We start from the raw sequence: 17,413 nt of genomic DNA, 5'->3' as shown, positions 1-17,413 counted from the left end.
GAACATGAATAAATGTGACAAGATTGATAAAGTATAAGATGGAGAAGAGAAAGTTGTAGCTATGTAAACATACTGTTTTAGGCTTTGACAGGCAATAATAACTTCTCAGGAAATTGGCAGTTTGTGGGGTTTTTTTCCCCCATAAATGAGCATTCCCCATGAGTAAGTATGTATGTATTTACGTATGTTTACAAAGTTTATTGATATTCATGTTAGTTTTAAATGATAGAAAATGACATGACTGAAAGTCTTTTTATAACCTATTGAAATATAGCTCCTGCTTTTTATTTCTCATGAGAGTATTATTTTGAATTAATCATCTTAATTATCCACTACATTTCAAGGACCTTACCATTAAGCTAACCTGAAAGTAGATGTAGTTAAATTTTATAGTACTTCCTAGAAATCGTATAAAATTAAATTTCATATATTTAAATTGTAGTTTATTTGGCTATGATGTTTATGGTAAAAGGCTAATAACCAACTAAACTATTGAGTATATAAAATATGACTTCTAAATTGTATTACAAAAATTTCTTTGTTGGTACAGATTTTTCCTTGGAAATAAAGTCTGTACCAAGCTGTTGGTTTTCTATTTTCTTTGCTCTAATCATACCATCCTTTTAATAGTGGAATCTTAGACTCTTTTGATTGCTGGGAGCAGGAATTTACTCAAAAGCTAAGCCAATAAAGAACAAACCTGGGTTAGAGGTGTTCTCCTTCGGACAAGATGGTGTGTGTGTGTTGCCTACGGTAAAAAGATCATAACAACATGCTATACTGGTACAACAATTTTAGATCACCAAACCTGTTAACATATTACGTATGATGTTATAGCAGCCATAAGTATACTGAGAAGTGGATTAGGAAAACAACAAATATTTATAATTTACATACAAGGAAGATGGAGCTTAAGTGTTTTGACCATTGTTTATAACCCCAGTGATAGTTACGTTTGGTGTGTGTTGGGTGGTGGGTGGTACGTGGGGGTGGGTAACTGCTGTCATTTAGATAGGCTCTTCTGGGAAGGACTGTTTGAGGTAATATTTGAGCTCCGACCTAAAGGAATGAGAAAAGAGGTAGCCATTCACAGAGACAAGGGAGAACATGACAGGTGGAGGAAATACAAGCACAAAGTTATGTGGAATAGTTAAAAAGAAAAGGCAAGTGCTCTAAATAGCTAATAACTGTAGTTTATTTAAGCAAACTATAGTAAATCTACAATTATAACATTATGCAGACTTTAAATATAGTGTTTATTGTGTGATATAATATGGGAAAATTTTTAATCTACCATAACAAATAAGAATATAGAATAGTAATTTTAACTACTACTATAAATATTATTTAAAATATAAAAGCATATAAAATATTAGCAATGTTTTATTTGGGAAGTGGGGTCACTGGTGATTTATTGGTGATCTACTTGTCTTTTTTCACATTTTCTGCTCTTTATTTCTCAATTTAATTTCAGAGAAAGTACTCAAATATCTTTCACCAAAAAGAGCACTATCTTGAATAATGAAATACAGTTAAATATTGGTGCATATTGATTTTTTCTGAAAAGTTTATAAGTTGGAGAGAAAGTTAAAATATAATACTGCTGCTACAGAATCACCAGGTGCACATTTAAAAAAAAGTTCTGATAATATGCATGATCATATTCATTTTATAATAAATATATTTTAAAAAATTAGATTGTAGCTATGTATGCAATATGTACTTCTGTATACTCCAAAACTACAGCAAGTAATAAGTAGAAAGAGTTCCAAGATTGTAGACCTTTCTATAACCACCTGCCAGAAGTTTTGGGATTTCTTTGTTCACTCTTAATCAGTGACATTTTAAAATTCTATCTTTCAGACAAAGAAGTAAAAATAGTTTGGGATGCAAATTGTCACATACTAATTGAATTTGATTCTACTTACACCTTAATGTAATTTAAAAATTTGTTATAGCAAGCTTGTATTGTTTTTACTCTTCTGTTTTTAAATGATTAATATAAATACTGAATTAGTATATAGTACATTAGTATACTGAATGATCTAGATCAGAAGTATTGTTAAAAGGTCTTTAGGTTTTTTAAAAGATTTTTCTATAATGTTTTAATTTTTTAAGTGGAAAAATATAAAAAATATTTAAAAAATATAAAGACCCTTTAACCAGTACTTCCAATCTTGATCATTTGTTACTTCCCACAGAAGCAGTCAGCATTAGGAGTTTATTATATATACCTCTGTTCTTCTACAGAAAAAACTATGTATATATACCTACCAACAAAAATATGTGTATTTATTTGTATGTGTGTGTGTGTGTATATATATATATATATACATATATATATATAAAAAATACAGAGCATTGTTCTGCCTGTGTTATTTCTGTAAAAGTGGTATGACATTCTATTAAATTATGCCACCATAGTTCACTCCTGTTGAATCATATTCTGTTGCATGACTACACTACATTTTTGTTTGTATTATTTCTTTTTATATGAATTTTACATACAATGAAATGCACAAATCTTAGGTGTTCATTCACTGAGTTTTAACAAATGCACACATCTGTGAACCCAATCCCCACCAAGACATAAAACATCACTCCAGAAAGTTTCCATATTCCCCCTCCCAGCCAATTTCTGTCCCATCTGCAAGAGATAACCACTGTTCTGATTTTTTTTTTTAACCATAGGTTAATCTCACTTGTTTAAGAATTTTACAGAAATAGAACTATATGCTATGTACTCTGTGGTTTAAGACTTTTTTCATTAAACGTATTTTGGGGATTCATCCATGGTGTCTGGTATACAAGTAATTCATTGCCTTTTTTTTTACTGACTAGTGTATATGAATATACTAAAGTATGTTTATTTGTGCTTCCACAAATCCTCTTAGCCTCACTTGTCTCTTGGCCTTTGATCACTTGTTCTGGCATAACTACTGCCTTGGAGAATAATTCAACTTGGGCTCTGTGCAGCAGCTACTCCAGCAAGCAGATTAATAGCAGTTGCCTCTTGGGACTTGTTTATTGCCACTGAAGCATTAGATGAAGAGAGACCCACTTGTTTCTCATGTGTGTGTGACCTGGAACTGAGTGGGTGTTAATGCCCTATGAGACAGATGTTGGACTAATAGGAGATGGGTACCAGGAGATAACCTCTAAGAACTTCTCCCTTCGTCTCTCTACAAACTATAGATCATACTACAAATAGCTGGGACATAATAGTTCATAGACCCTCACTGAAGACTGTACTTGATACCCATTAAAGGCCTACTTAGAAATCCATCCCCTCTTATTTGCTCTCCTTCTTTCCCTGGTTACTCCCTTTTTTTCTCACTCCTTCACCCCCTAATAAAGTAGTAGCATATCAACTTTTGCCATATTTGTGTCCTCAAGAACCCCAATGAATGCATCCTTTATGTAGACATTTAGGTTATTTTTAGTTTTTTTCCTTGTGTTCACCTGAAGTCTCTAAGTTCTTACTATTGTAGTGTGTTTTTTTTTCTTTACCAATCTTAGTAGTGTCTCCAAATTCATTTTCTATCTGCCAGACATCCTTCTAAGTAATAAGAGTACAATGGCTATACATAATACTCGTAAATCCTGCTTAATAGGCAGAGAAGTTATATAGAAATGTTATGAGGACTGTTGATTATCCATTTCTAATCACTTCTACTACCTTTCTTTCATTTCTTTGCTCAGCAAAAATAGGTATTTTCAGAAACATGAATATTGGTGTATTTGTAATAGGTTTAGATCAAAGGCCTTTATATGTAATGTTATCACAGACTATTTAAGAATATCAATGACAGAGACTTGAAAACGGACAGTATGTGTCCTATAGAGGGGATCTTGAGGGCATTTAAGTCCACAGAAAGTACAATTTCTCAAGTAGGGCTACTTGCATAATAGGATTAGCATATCAGGATATTCCTCCCATATCAATTCCCGTGCTGAAAAAATAGACAAGAGGAGTAGAAAACAAGTTTAGTTCAAAATACAGTATGGTTGGGTATGGCTAACTCATGGATATATTCTTAAAGATGCTTTACAGTATTTTTCAAGTAGGTGAATGTTACAAATTTTGTTGATTTAAGACTAAAATTCTATCCAGGTGGTAAATAAGTTTTTAACCCAGTCAGTAGTCAAGCTTTTTAAGGTATCCGTGAATACCCTGAAATTTCATACACAATAACATACATATCAAGTATGTCATTTTTTCTAGAAACAGAAACCATAGCTTTCATGAGAATCTCACAAGGACCCAGGGGAAAAAAAGGAAAAAGATTAAGACTCAATGACATAAACATATTACTGCACATGTAATTTCAATGGGTTTGCAATTGGTGTTCTTCTGTCCCAGGCTCTTGGGAAAGTGCATAGAGTTGCTGCCACCTTCTTTGTAAGACCTGTACTATCTACCTAGAAAGCTGGAGATACCATTTTCTGTACTGCTCTTTAAATGGAGGTTTGACTATGTATAGTAAAAGCCTTTCCACTGTTTACAGAACTTTCACACCCCTCATGTTTATCAATTGAATATAACTGACATCTACAGGCAGTGTCATCCAACCACAGCAGAATACATTTCTTCTGAAGCTCATATGGAGCATTTACCAAGATAGGCCATATTCTGAGTCCTAAAATACACTTAAAATATTTAAAATAGGAATCATGCAGTGTCTGCTGTCAACCACAGTGGAATTAGACAAGAAATCAGTAACAGAAAGATAGCTGCAAGATCCCAAAATACTTTCGTTTAAGCAACATGCTTCTAATGAAAATATGGATGAAAGAAGAACTGTCAAATTTAAAACTATTTTGAACTTAACAAATATGAAAACATAACTTATGAAAATTTGTGGGATGTAGCAAAAGTAGTGCTTAGAAAGTTATAGCATTGAATAAATATATGAGAAAAAAAATATATCAAAAGTCAATCATCTAACCTTCCACCTTAGGAAACCAGAAAAAGAAGAACAAAGTAAATCCAAACTAAGAAAATAAATAATAAAAAACAGAAATCAGAGAAATTGAAAACAGGATACCAGAGAAAATCAACAAAACAAAAAGCTGTTTCTTTAATTAATAAAAATAGCCGCTAGCCAGGCTAACTAAGAAAAAAAGAAGACACAAATTACTATTATCAGAGGTGAAAGAGGAGATACCATTACAGATCCCATGAACATAAAAAAATAATTAAGGGATACATTGAAAAACTCTGTGCTGATAAATTTGATAACCTAGATGAAATGGGCCAATTCCTTGAAAGAACACAATCTGCCAAAACTGACATAAAAAGAAATAGATAATCTGAATAGACCTATATCTATTAAGGAAACTGAATCAATAATTACCTTTCAAAAAGGAAGCACCAGGCCCACATGGGTTCACTGGTGAACTCTACCAAATATATAAAGAAGAAATTATACCAATTCTTTACAATCTCTGTTAGAAAATAGAAGCAAAGGGAATACTTCTTAACTCTTTCAATGAGGCTAACATTACCTTAATACCAAAGCCAGACAGAGTCATTACAATGAAACCATCTGTCAATATCCTTCATACAAAAATGCAGAAATTCTGAAAATATTAGCAAACTGAATAAAATAATACTTTAAGAAAATTATACACCATGACCAAGTGGGTGTCAATTTATCCTAGGTATGCAAGGCTGGTTCAACATTTGAAAATCAATTAATATAATCCAGCACATTAGTATACTAAAAAAGAAAAAAAAAATCTTATCAATAGATGTAGAAAAGGCATTTGATAAAATCTAACACCCATTCATGAAAAATGATGTCAGCAAAGTAGGAATACAAAGGAATTTCCTCAACTCGATAAACAATATCTACAAAAGCCCTATAGCTAACATCATACTTAATGGTGAGAAAATGGAAGCTTTCCTGCAAAGATCACAAACAAAGCAAGAATATCCCCCTCATTACCACTGTTTTTCAACATAATCCCAGAAGTCCTAGCTAACGCAATAATACAAGAAAAGGAAATGAAAGGTAATCAAGTTGGAAAGAAAGAAATTAAACTGTGTTTATTCACAGACATAATCATCCATGGAGAAAATCTGAAAACATTGACAAAAATAATCTCCTGGAACTAAAATATAATTAGAAGGGTTGCATTATATATGGTTAATTTACAAAGGTCAATTGTTTCCCTCCTATATAACAGCAATGAACAAGTAGAATTTGAAATTAAAAACATACTACCTTACCCCCCAAAATGAAATACTTAGGTATAAATCTAATAAAATGTATATAATATATATATGATGAAAACTACAAATCTCTAATGAAAGATATCAAGGAAGAACTAAATAAATGAAGAGATGTTCATGGTTAGGAAGACTCAATATTTTTCATATATCATTTTTGCAATTTGATTTTTGCAAACAGATTCAGTGCAATTCCAATCAAAATCCCAGCAAGTTATTTTATAGATTTCAACAAATTTATTCTAAACTTTATATGGAAAGGCAAAATACCTAGAATAGCCAACTCAATAGTAAAATAGAAGAACAGAGTTGGAGATTGGCACTGCCTGACTTCAAGACTTACTATAAAGCTACAGTAATAATGACAGTGTAGTGGCAAAAGACTTGACAAATAGATCAATGGATCACAGTAGAGATCCCAGAGAATGACCCACACAAAAAGTTAACTGATTTTTTTACAAAAGAATAAAGGCAATACAGTGGAGCAAAGAGTCTTGAACAAATGGTGCTGGAACATGTGGCTATCCACATCCTTAAAAAAAAAACCTAGACACAGACCTTACACCTTTCACAAAAATTAACCTCAAATGGATAGTAGACCTAAATGCAAAACACAAAACTGTAAAACATCCTAGAAGATAACATTGTAGAGAACCTAGATGACCTTGATTATTTTAGATCCAACACCAAAGTTAAGATTCAAGAAATTCTTGATAAACTTGACTTCATTAAATCAAAAACTTTTGCCCTTCAAAAAAAATACCAAGAAAATTAGATGAGCCACAGAAAAAGAGGAAGTACTAGCCAAAGACATTTGATAAAAGACTGTTATCCAAAATGCACAGACAACTCATAAAGCTCAACAGTAAGAAAATAAATAACCTGATTAAAAATTGGTCAAAAGACCTTAACAGACACCTCACCAAGAAGATATATAGATGGCAACTAAGCATATGAAAAGAGGTTCAACACAATATCTTGTTATGGAATTGCAAAATAAAACAAAAATGAAATACCATTACAAACTTGTTAGAATGGCCAAATCCAAAACACTGACACCAAATGCTGGTGAGAATATGGAGCAACAGGAATCTCATTCATCGCTGGTTGGAATGCAAAATGGTACAGCCACTTCAGAAGACAATTTAACACTTTCTTACAAAACTAAATGTAGTATTACCATGCAATCCAGCAATCAAGCACTTTAGTACTTTATCCAAAGGAGTTGAAAACGTGTCCACACAGAAACCTGCACATGGATGTTTACAGCAGCTTTATTCCTAATTACCAAAACTTGCAAGCAACTGAGATGTCCTTCAGTATGTAAATGGAAAAATAAATTGTGGTACAACCAAGCAGAAACAGTCAGCACTAAAAAGAAATGTGCTATCAACCCATAGAAAAACATGGAGGAAACTTGAATGCACAGTACTAATTGAAAAAAGCCTATCAAAAGGCTGTATACTGTGTGATTCCAACTGTATAACATTCTGGAAAAGGCAAAACTATGAAGACAGTAACAAGATCAGTGATTGCTGGAGTTAGTGGGGTGGGAGTTATGCTCTGCATAGCATAGAGAATTTAGGGGGGTGAAACTATTCTGTAGGATGTTGTATTGGTGGGTACATGTCACTATACATTTGTCCAAACACCATAAAATCACCTCTAATGTAAACTATAGACTCATGCCAAGTTCTAATCAGCACACAGTTCTTTTCTGGGTGGTAATCTATGGATTCAAGTTTCCTCCATTTTCTAGCCCTGTCATCTTTCAATATGTGGTTTACAAAGCTACTTGGTTCATCTATATCAATCCAGAAAATGAGAGTGTACAGGATCATCAGGGAGAGGTTTTTCATGGGCCAGGCCTGGAAATGGCCTTTCTCGGTTCTGTTTAAATTTCTTTTGTTAGAACTCAGTCCCCTCAGGCATTCACTTCTTCCTGCCACACTTAACTGACAGGGAATCTAGATACATTGAACTTGGGAAGAATAAGAAATATGTTTGGTAAACAGCTATAAGTGAGTAAAATGGATCTTAATGGGCTTTAATTACATTTGGACTTAAAAATACCAAGAATTTCATGGTAGAAATTACAAGTAGTTGATCTAAGGAATGCTAAATATTAGCCTGGCTCTTGGGGATAGGAAATGTCCTTCTTTCTTAAGTTATGATACATGCAGTTCAAACTATATGCTAGCCAAATTGTAAAAAGATAGTTGTGCACTGAACTTTGGAATTTAAGTCATTAAACACTTGCTTTCCAATTAGGTGTGTTTGAAAGTGTAGAGCCCAATCCCTGACACAAAGACAACTGCCCACTCCCACCACCAAGTATCTAACAAAACAGAACGGGATATATATGTACATGAATAAGAGTATGAGTCCAAAATTTTTTCAGTTGCCTATAAATTCTGTCCTCTTCCCTGTTTCATCTTCATTTAACCAAATTATCTTTTGCCTTGCTCAGTTGCACCAATCTCCTTACTGCTTTTGGGATTTTACATAAGCTGTTCCTTCTACCTGAAATGGTGTGTAGGAATTAGGGGACAGAAGATTTGTTTCTGTCTTATGGCTGAATAGTATTCCATTGTGTATATTTTCCACATCTTCTTTATCCATTCATCTACTGATAGACACTTAGGTTACTCCCATATCTTGGCTATTATAAATAGTGCTGCGATAAACATAAGGGTGCATATGTCTTTGTGAATCTGAGAACTTGTATTCTTTGAGTAAATTCCAAGGAGTGGGATTCCCAGGTCAAATGGTATTTCTATTTTTAGTTTTTTGAGGAACCTCCATATTGCTTTGCACAATGGTTGAACTAGCTTACATTCCCACCAGCAGTGTAGGAGGGTTCCCCTTTCTCTGCACCCTCACCAGCATTTGTTGTTCTTAGTCTTTTCAATGCTGGCCAGCCATACTTGTGTGAAGTGATATCTCATTGTGGTTTTAATTTGCATTTCCCTGATGATTAGTGATGTGGAGCATCTTTTCATGTGTCTGTTGGCCATCTGAATTTCTTCTTTGGAGAATTGTCTCTTCATATCCTCTGTCCATTTTTTGATTGGGTTATTTGCTTTTTGGGTGTTGAGGTGTGTGAGTTCTTTATATATTTTGGATGTTAACCCCTTGTCGGATATGTCGTTTACAGATATATTGTCCCATACTGTAGGATGCCTTTTTGTTCTACTGATGGTGTCCTTTGCCTACAGAGCTTTTTAGTTTGATGATGTCCCATGTGTTCATTTTTGCCTTTGTTCCCCTTGCTAGAGGAGATGCGTTCAGGAAGAAGTTGCTCATGTTTATATTCAGGAGATTTTTGCCTATGTTGTCTTCTAAGAGTTTTATGTTTTCATGATTTACATTCATGTCTTTGATCCATTTCAAGTTTAATTCTGTGTACGGGGTTAGACAGTAATCCACTTTCATTCTCTTACATGTAGCTGTCCAGTTTTGCCAACACCAGCTGTTGAAGAGGATGTCATTTCCCCATTGTATATCCATGGCTCCTTTATTGTATATTAATTGACCATATATGCTTTGGTTAATATCTGGACTCTCTCTTCTGTTCCACTGGTCTGTGGGTCTGTTCTTGTGCCAGTACCAAATTGTCTTGCTTACTGTGGCTTTGTAGTAGAGTTTGAAGTTGTAAAGCAAGATCCCCCCTGCTTTATTCTTCTTTCTCAGAATTGCTTTGGCTATTTGGGGTCTTTTGTGGTTCCATATGGATTATAGAACTATTTGTTCCAGTTTGTTGAAGAATGCTGTTGGTATTTTGATAGGGATTGCATTGAATCTGTAGATTGCTTTTGACAGAATGGCCATTTTGACAATATTAATTCTTCCTATCCAAGAGCATAGGTTGAATTTCCATTTATTAGTGTCCTCTTTAATTTATCTTAAGAGTGTCTTGTAGTTTTCAGGGTATAGATCTTTGACTTCCTTGGTTAGGTTTTAGTCCTAGGTATTTCATTCTTTTTGATGCAGTTGTGAATGGAATTGTTTTCCTGATTTCTCTTTCTGTTAGTTTATCATTAGTGTATAGGAATGCCACAGATTTCTGCTTATTAATTTAGTATCCTGCAACTTTGCTGAATTCAGATATTAGATCTAGTAGTTTTGGAGTAGATTCTTTAGGGTTTTTTGTGTACAGTATCATGTCATCTGCAAACAGGGACAGTTTAACTACTTCTTCCTTACCAGTCTGGATGACCTTTATTTCTTTGTATTGTCTAATTGCTGTGGTAAAGACCTCCAGAACTATGTTGAATAAAAGTGGAAAGAGTGGGCATCCTTGTCTTGTTCCCGATCTTAAAGGAAAGGCTTTCAGCTTCTTGCTGTTAAGTATGATGTTCACTGTGGGTTTGTCATATATGGCCTTTATTATGTTGAGGTACTTGCTCTCTATACCCATTTTGTTGAGAGCTTTTATCATGAATGGATGTTGAATTTTGTCAAATGGTTTTTCGGCATCTATGGAGATGATCATGTGGTTTTTGTCCTTCTTTTTGTTGATGTGGTGGATGATGTTGGTGGATTTTCTACTATTGTACCATTCTTGCATCCCTGAGATGAATCCCACTTGATCATGGTGTATGATCCTTTTGATGTATTTTTGAATTTGGTTTGCTAATATTTTGTTGAGTATTTTTGCATCTATGTTCATCAGGGATATTGGTCTGTAATTTTCTTTTTTTGTGGGGTCTTTGCCTGGTTTTGGTATTAGAGTAATGCTGGCCTTATAGAATGAGTTTGGAAGTATTCCCTCTTCTTCTAATTTTTGTAAAACTTTAAGAAGGATGGGTATTAGGTCTTCACTGAATGTTTGATAAAAATCAGCAGTGAGGCCATCTGTTCTAGGGCTTTTGTTCCTATATAGTTTTTTGATTACCAACTCAATTTCCTTGCTGATAATTGATCTATTCAGATTTTCTGTTTTCTTACATGGACAGCCTTGGATGGTTGTATTTTTCTAGAAAGTTGTCCATTTCTTCTAGGTTATCCAGTTTGTTAGCGTATCATTTTTCATAGTATTCTCTAATAATTCTTTGTATTTCTGTGGTGTCTGTAGTGATTTTTCCTTTCTCATTTCTGATTCTGTTTATGTGAGTAGACTCTCTTTTTTCTTGATAAGTCTGGCTAGGGGTTTATCAATTTTGTTTATTTTCTAAAAGAACCAGCTCTTGCTTTCATTGATTCTTTCTCTTGTTTTATTCCTCTCGATTTTATTTATTTCTGCTCTCATCTTTATTATGTCCCTCCTTCTACTAACTTTGGGTCTCATTTGTTCTTCTTTTTCTAGTTTCATTAATTGTGAATTTAGAGTGTTCATATGGGATTGTTCTTCTTTCCTGAGGTAGGCCTATATTGCAGTATACTTTGCTCTTAGCTCGGCCTTCACTGCATCCCACAGATTTTGCAGTGTTGAATTATTCTGACTTGTCTCCATACATTGCTTGATCTATGTTTTTATTTGATCATTGATCCATTGGTTATTTATGAGCATGTTGTGGAGTCTCCGTGTGTTTGTGGGATTTTTCATTTTCTTTGCGTAATTTATTTCTAGTTTCAAACCTTTGTAGTCTGAGAAACTGGTTGGTACAATTTCAATCTTTTTGAATTTACCAAGGCTCTTTTTGTGGCCTAGTATATGCTCTATTCTTGAAAATGTTCCATGTGCACTTGAGAAGAATGTGTATTCTGGTGTTTTTGGGTGTAGAGTTCTGTAGATGTCTGTTAGGTTCATCTGTTCTAATGTGTTGTTCAATGCCTCTGTCTACCTACTTATTTTCTGTCTGGTCAGTCCTTTGGAGTGAGTGGAGTGATGAAGTCTTCTATAATGAATGCATTGCATTCTATTTCCCCTTTTAATTCTGTTAGTATTTGTTTTACATATATAGGTGCTCCTGTGTTTGGTGTATGTATATTTATAATGGTTATATCCTCTTGGTGGATTGACCCCTTTATCATTATGTAATGTCCTTCTTTGTCTCTTGTGACTTTCTTTGTTTTGAAGTCTATTTTGTCTGATACAAATACTGCAACTCCTGCTTTTTTCTCTCTGTTTATTTTCTGTCTGGTTTATCTGTCTATTGATGTAAGTGGTGTGTTAAAGTAATTATGAATAAGTTGCAGTCTTTTTCCCTCTTTAATTTTGTTTGTATCTGTTTTACATATTTAGGTTCTCCTCTGTTGGGTGTATAGATATTTATAATGATTATATCCTCTTGTTGGACTGATCCCTTTATCATTATATAATGTCCTTTGTCTATTTATGTTATGTGTATGTTACTTTGTTTTAAAGTCTATTTTGTCTGACATAAATACTGCTACTCATGCTTTTTTTCTCCCAATTATTTGCTAGAAACATTTTTTTCCATCCCTTCACTTTCAGTCTGTGTTTATCTCTAGGTCTGAAATGAGTCTCTGTAGGCACAGTATATATGGGTCTTCTTTATCCATTCTGCCACCCTGTGTCTTTTGAGTGGTGCATTCAGTCCACTTACATTTAAGGTAATTATTGGAAGATGCATACTTATCACCATTTTATTCATTGTTTTCTGGTTGTTTTTGTAGTTCCTCTCTGTTCTTTTCTTTCTCTCTCATACTCTTGGTATATGATGGTTTTCTTTAGTGTAGTGAATGGATTTCTTTTTTAATTTTTTGTATATCTATTAGGGAATTTAGATCTGTGGTTACCAAAGAGTTCATTGATAGCTTCCTTACTATATAACAGTCTATATTATGTTGGTGATAGCTCTATTTCAAACACAATCTAAAAGTACTTATTTTAAATTTTTCTTCCTCCTCCACACTTTATATAGATATAATCTGTACTTTTTATGTATCCCTTGGCTGATTTTGTGTATAGTTGGTTTTACTACTTTTGTTTTAATTTCATACTTGCTTGGTAAGTAATTAGTCTTCTACCTTCACGGTGGGTTTATTTTCACTAGTGAAAACTACTTAGTGAAATATTTAAAAGTTACATAGGGAATTATTTAACAGTGAAAACTATTTAGGCTTAAGAACATTTCCTTCTACAGAAGTCCCTTTAAGATACCCTGTAATGCTAGTTTAGTGGTTGTAACTTCCTTCAGCCTTTGTCTGTCTGGGAATTGTTTAATTTTTCCTTCAATTTGGAATGATAATCTTTCTGGATAGAGGATTGTTGGTTGAAGGTCCTTGTGTTTTAATATATTAAATATTTCATGCCACTTCCTTCTGGCCTGTAAAGTTTCTGCTGAGAAGTCTGCTGATAGCTTTAAGGGGTTTCTCTTAAAAGTAATCATTTCTCTCTCTCTAGCTACTTTTAATACCCTTTCCTATCCTTAATCTTTGTCATTTTAATTATTATATGTCTTAGTGTTACCTCTTGCTAGGGTTCCTTTTGTTAGGGACTCTGTACTTCCATGACCTGACTGTCTGTTTCCTTACCCAGATTAGGGAATTTTTCAGCAATCATTTCTTCAAAGAGACTTTCTACTCTTTTGTCTCTTTCCTTTTCTGGTTCCCCTTTTATGTGAATATTGTTACATTTGGAGTTGTCACACAGCTCTCTCAGCAACTTCTCCTTTCTAAAGATTCTTTTTTCTCTCTGTTCCTCAGCTTCATTTTTTTTCCTGTTCTCTATTCCATCTCACTGATTGCTTCCTCTACTTGCAGCAATCTATTATTCATTCTCTCCATCATATACTTCATTTCAGTTACTGTATTCTTCAGCTCTTTTTCAACTCTTCTTTCTCTTTGTTGAAATCTTCCCTGAGATCTTCAATACTTTTCCACAGGTCAGTGAGCATATTTATGACTGTTACTTTGAAATCTTCACTTTTCCTTTGAAATCAAAAAGATTGTTGATCTCCATTTCATTTAGCCCTCTTTTTGGTGTCTTATCCTGTTCTTTTGTTTGAAACATATTCCTCTGCCTCCTCATTTTGTCAGAGTTTCTGTGTTTCTTCATTTGTATTAGATCTGCTATGCTTCCTGATCTGGAGAGTAATGGCTTTCTGGAGAAGGTGTCCTGTGGTGCCCAAAAGCTCAAGACCTTTTATTCTCCAGTGCCTTGTTCTCTTTTTCAGTAGAGCCCCAGTTGCTGTTGGTGGGTATGGGTGTGCTGCCTTTCTGTCTGTCTGCTGGCAGTAGTCTATCTTAGTGCACAAGGCTGGCATTTCACCTCAGCCAGCCCTTTTTGAGCTGAGTATCAGTGCCTGCAGTGCAATCATTGTGGGCATGGCCGCCCTCTGCCTTCCCTGCAGTGATGGTGGCACTACTGGGCTAATGTGGTGGGTGTGGTGGTCATATAGGCACATGATTGCAAGGTGTCAAAAGGGGAGCATGGCACTGGGCTGAGCTACCTGTGAGGAGGAAGGAGCACTCAGAGCTGGTTCCTGCAAATGCTTTTCTAGTTGGGCTGAGACAGGGCCAAGGAAACTGGGAAAGCTCCCCTCTGTCTGATGGAGTGTTTGGGGCTCCCACGAGTGCCCAACTTCTTGAGCAGAGGGAAGGCTGGGAAAGTATCATTTACCTGTTCCTTTCTCCTGTTGAGAAAGCTCTGTCCAACCCTCGCCCCTCTGGCACCCCTCCCACTGCTGGCAAATCTTTCAAATTGCTGCCTCTTTCTTGGTCTCAGTGGGACTGCAGGAGCATGCCTTTCCTCCATAAGCAGCTGGAGTACCAGCTTCCCAGAGTGCTCTGTCTCTGGTGTCCAGCTCTGCTAATCACTAAAACCCAGTGCACTGTGGACTCATGTTCCCAGAGTAGACCTCCAGAGCCAAGTGTGCAGACTTCCTGAGCACCTGTCCCCTCCCTGCTCCATTCCTCTTTCTCTCACCTGTGGTCTGGGATGGGGGAAGTGTTGGGGTCCCAAATGATTGTGGTTCTGCCACTTTACCTGTTCTGTGTGGTCTTTTCTTCTTCATTGGGTATGAATGGTCTGTTCTACAGTCTTCAGGTCATTTTCAGGGTTAGTTATATTTGCTGTAGTTGCTTCCTTGGTGTGTTTGTAGGAAGAGTTTTAAACCTTTTTCCCCTCCCCTCATTTTCTGTTTTCAAACTTTAACCTTCAAATTTATTTTCAAAATACTTTTGTGTTCTTAAGATGCAAATATTTCATTTAATTAAGCCTAGTCATTTTTATTGTGTGTGTAGGTATGAAGTACTTCATACAAATAAAATTCTGCACAAATATCTAGGCCACAATTTGGTATGCTCTAAGGGGTTCCTAAAAGTATGCTTTTTTATGCAATGGGTTTCTTTGAGGTTAATTTGTTCAAATTTCAAGGCATAATCCTGAGACTAACACAAACAGAATGAACTGGCACTACAAAATAAAATTTAGATAAGTAAGCATCTAGGTCCAAAGATGTTTTTTTATTGGGGTGACCAATTCAATACTAATTATCCAATTTTATAGCTTTCATTTTTCAAGAATCTTTTAAGTTCAGGAGAGAATAGTCATATGCCAATAGTGAGCAAGATTATTTTACTTCGCCTTCCCAACATATTTTTCTTCATTATTGTTCAAATCATAGCTACAAGCTTTCTCTTGGTGGGGGACATTTGCTTCATATCCTGTCTATGTTAAACTTTTTATATGTTATAAGGGATTTCATGGAATGCTTATTATCTGGCTGGAAATATCCAAAAGGCCCACAAGAATACTTAAAACACAATATAGACACCCACAGGCAGATATAAATCAATACAATGTTTTATAAGCTGAACCTATGGTCATTTTGAGGATAGGAGCACCAAAATCAAGATATTCTCAGTGGTAACATTAGCTCTAGAACAACCTATCCATTCATTCATTCCTTCCTTCAGCAATATAAAAGGTATATATATATGTATGTATCTTAACATTCTGTTAAGTTGGAAAAAATGTGAAATAAAAAATAAAAATTATTATAAGAATTATAAAGGAAACAAGTAGCAGTGACAGAAAATGACTTTAGAGAGAACAGTGAAATCCTTTGGGGAAGTTGATATTTAAACTAAGATTTTAAGAATGAGGTAAAGCTAGCCATGTATTAAGGATGTGTTAAGGAATATTTGTTATGTAACATATCACCCCAAAATTTAGTTGTTTAAAGCAAGCTCTATTCACAATTTTCTGGATTAGCAATTTGGGCTGGGCTCAGTTGGGATGACTTTTCGTTGATCTATGTGGCGTTATCTGGGCTGACTCATACATTTGCAGTTAGCTGATAATCACTGACTCCACTCACACATGTCTGGTGACTGGCTCATCAGCAGTCACAATGGAGGTAATGCTCATATGTCATTTATCATACAGCATGCCAGCCTAGGCCTGCTCACATGGTAGTGAACATAGGGTCCCTGAGAGCAGCAAGCACACATTTTATAAGCCTCATTTGCATCACATTTGCTAATCATCCATTGGTCTAACCAAGTCACTTGGCAGATAACAAATTCAGAGGCTGGAAAAGCAATCTTCCTATCTTGAAGGAATACATACAGAGATACCCATACAGAGATAGGAAGAATTTTATCTGTTGTGTATTCAACAACATGGCATAAGGACTTTTTAAAAAGTGAAATTACCAGAAGGTGGCAGGAGGAGGCTGCAGAAGGGAGGCAAAGCCATTTGGATAAATCAAATACAGGTTTCCCTTGCTATCCAAAAGTTCATGTTAGGCCACTTTGTTTTTATGAAATACCTACATTAATACCTGTGTCTGCATAACTGAAGGAAATCTGAAGAGGATTTTTGCTTTCACAAAATGGTAATAGTTTCTTTACACCGTTTCAGCTTACAAAAGATTTCATAGGAATTCCCAATTTTCAGATAGTATGTGAAGCCATGATCATTTATCCAGTAGAAAGGTTTTTCTGATTCTCAAGTGCTGTGTTTGCTTCATTTATATAACTTACTCATGTAACTTACAAATATTTATTAACCAAAGGACCACTCAAATATTTAATCATTGATCTCCATTTGTCACAAACATCAAAGTATGGAGAAAAGATTACACCATGCAGATCACCATTATGCTTCAGTGGACTGGGTCCAGGCTTGGTTTGAGGAAGTGTTTCTCAAGGCTCTAGAAAAACTTAAGGGCCTGTGAAGGGCAAGGGGAAGAGGTCAGGGAGAGGGCAGGAGGGCTGTGGCTAACATTTATTGAGTATTTACTGTATGCCAGTCACTGTGCT

At 35.0% G+C, this 17,413-nt stretch overlaps 1 protein-coding gene across 3 annotated transcripts in view; it reads left to right on the top strand.

Moving 5' to 3' along the window:
• Positions 1-17,413, top strand: part of RNF180 (ring finger protein 180) — a 174,014-nt gene that overhangs the window by 90,035 nt on the left and 66,566 nt on the right. The gene's annotated exons all lie outside the window — the stretch shown is intronic.

Source organism: Manis pentadactyla, chromosome 2, assembly GCF_030020395.1.
Source record: "Manis pentadactyla isolate mManPen7 chromosome 2, mManPen7.hap1, whole genome shotgun sequence".
Classification (NCBI taxonomy): Eukaryota; Metazoa; Chordata; class Mammalia; order Pholidota; family Manidae; genus Manis; species Manis pentadactyla.
The sequence above is the reverse complement of the archived record's forward strand: the minus strand, read 5'-3'. Positions and strand labels throughout refer to the sequence as shown.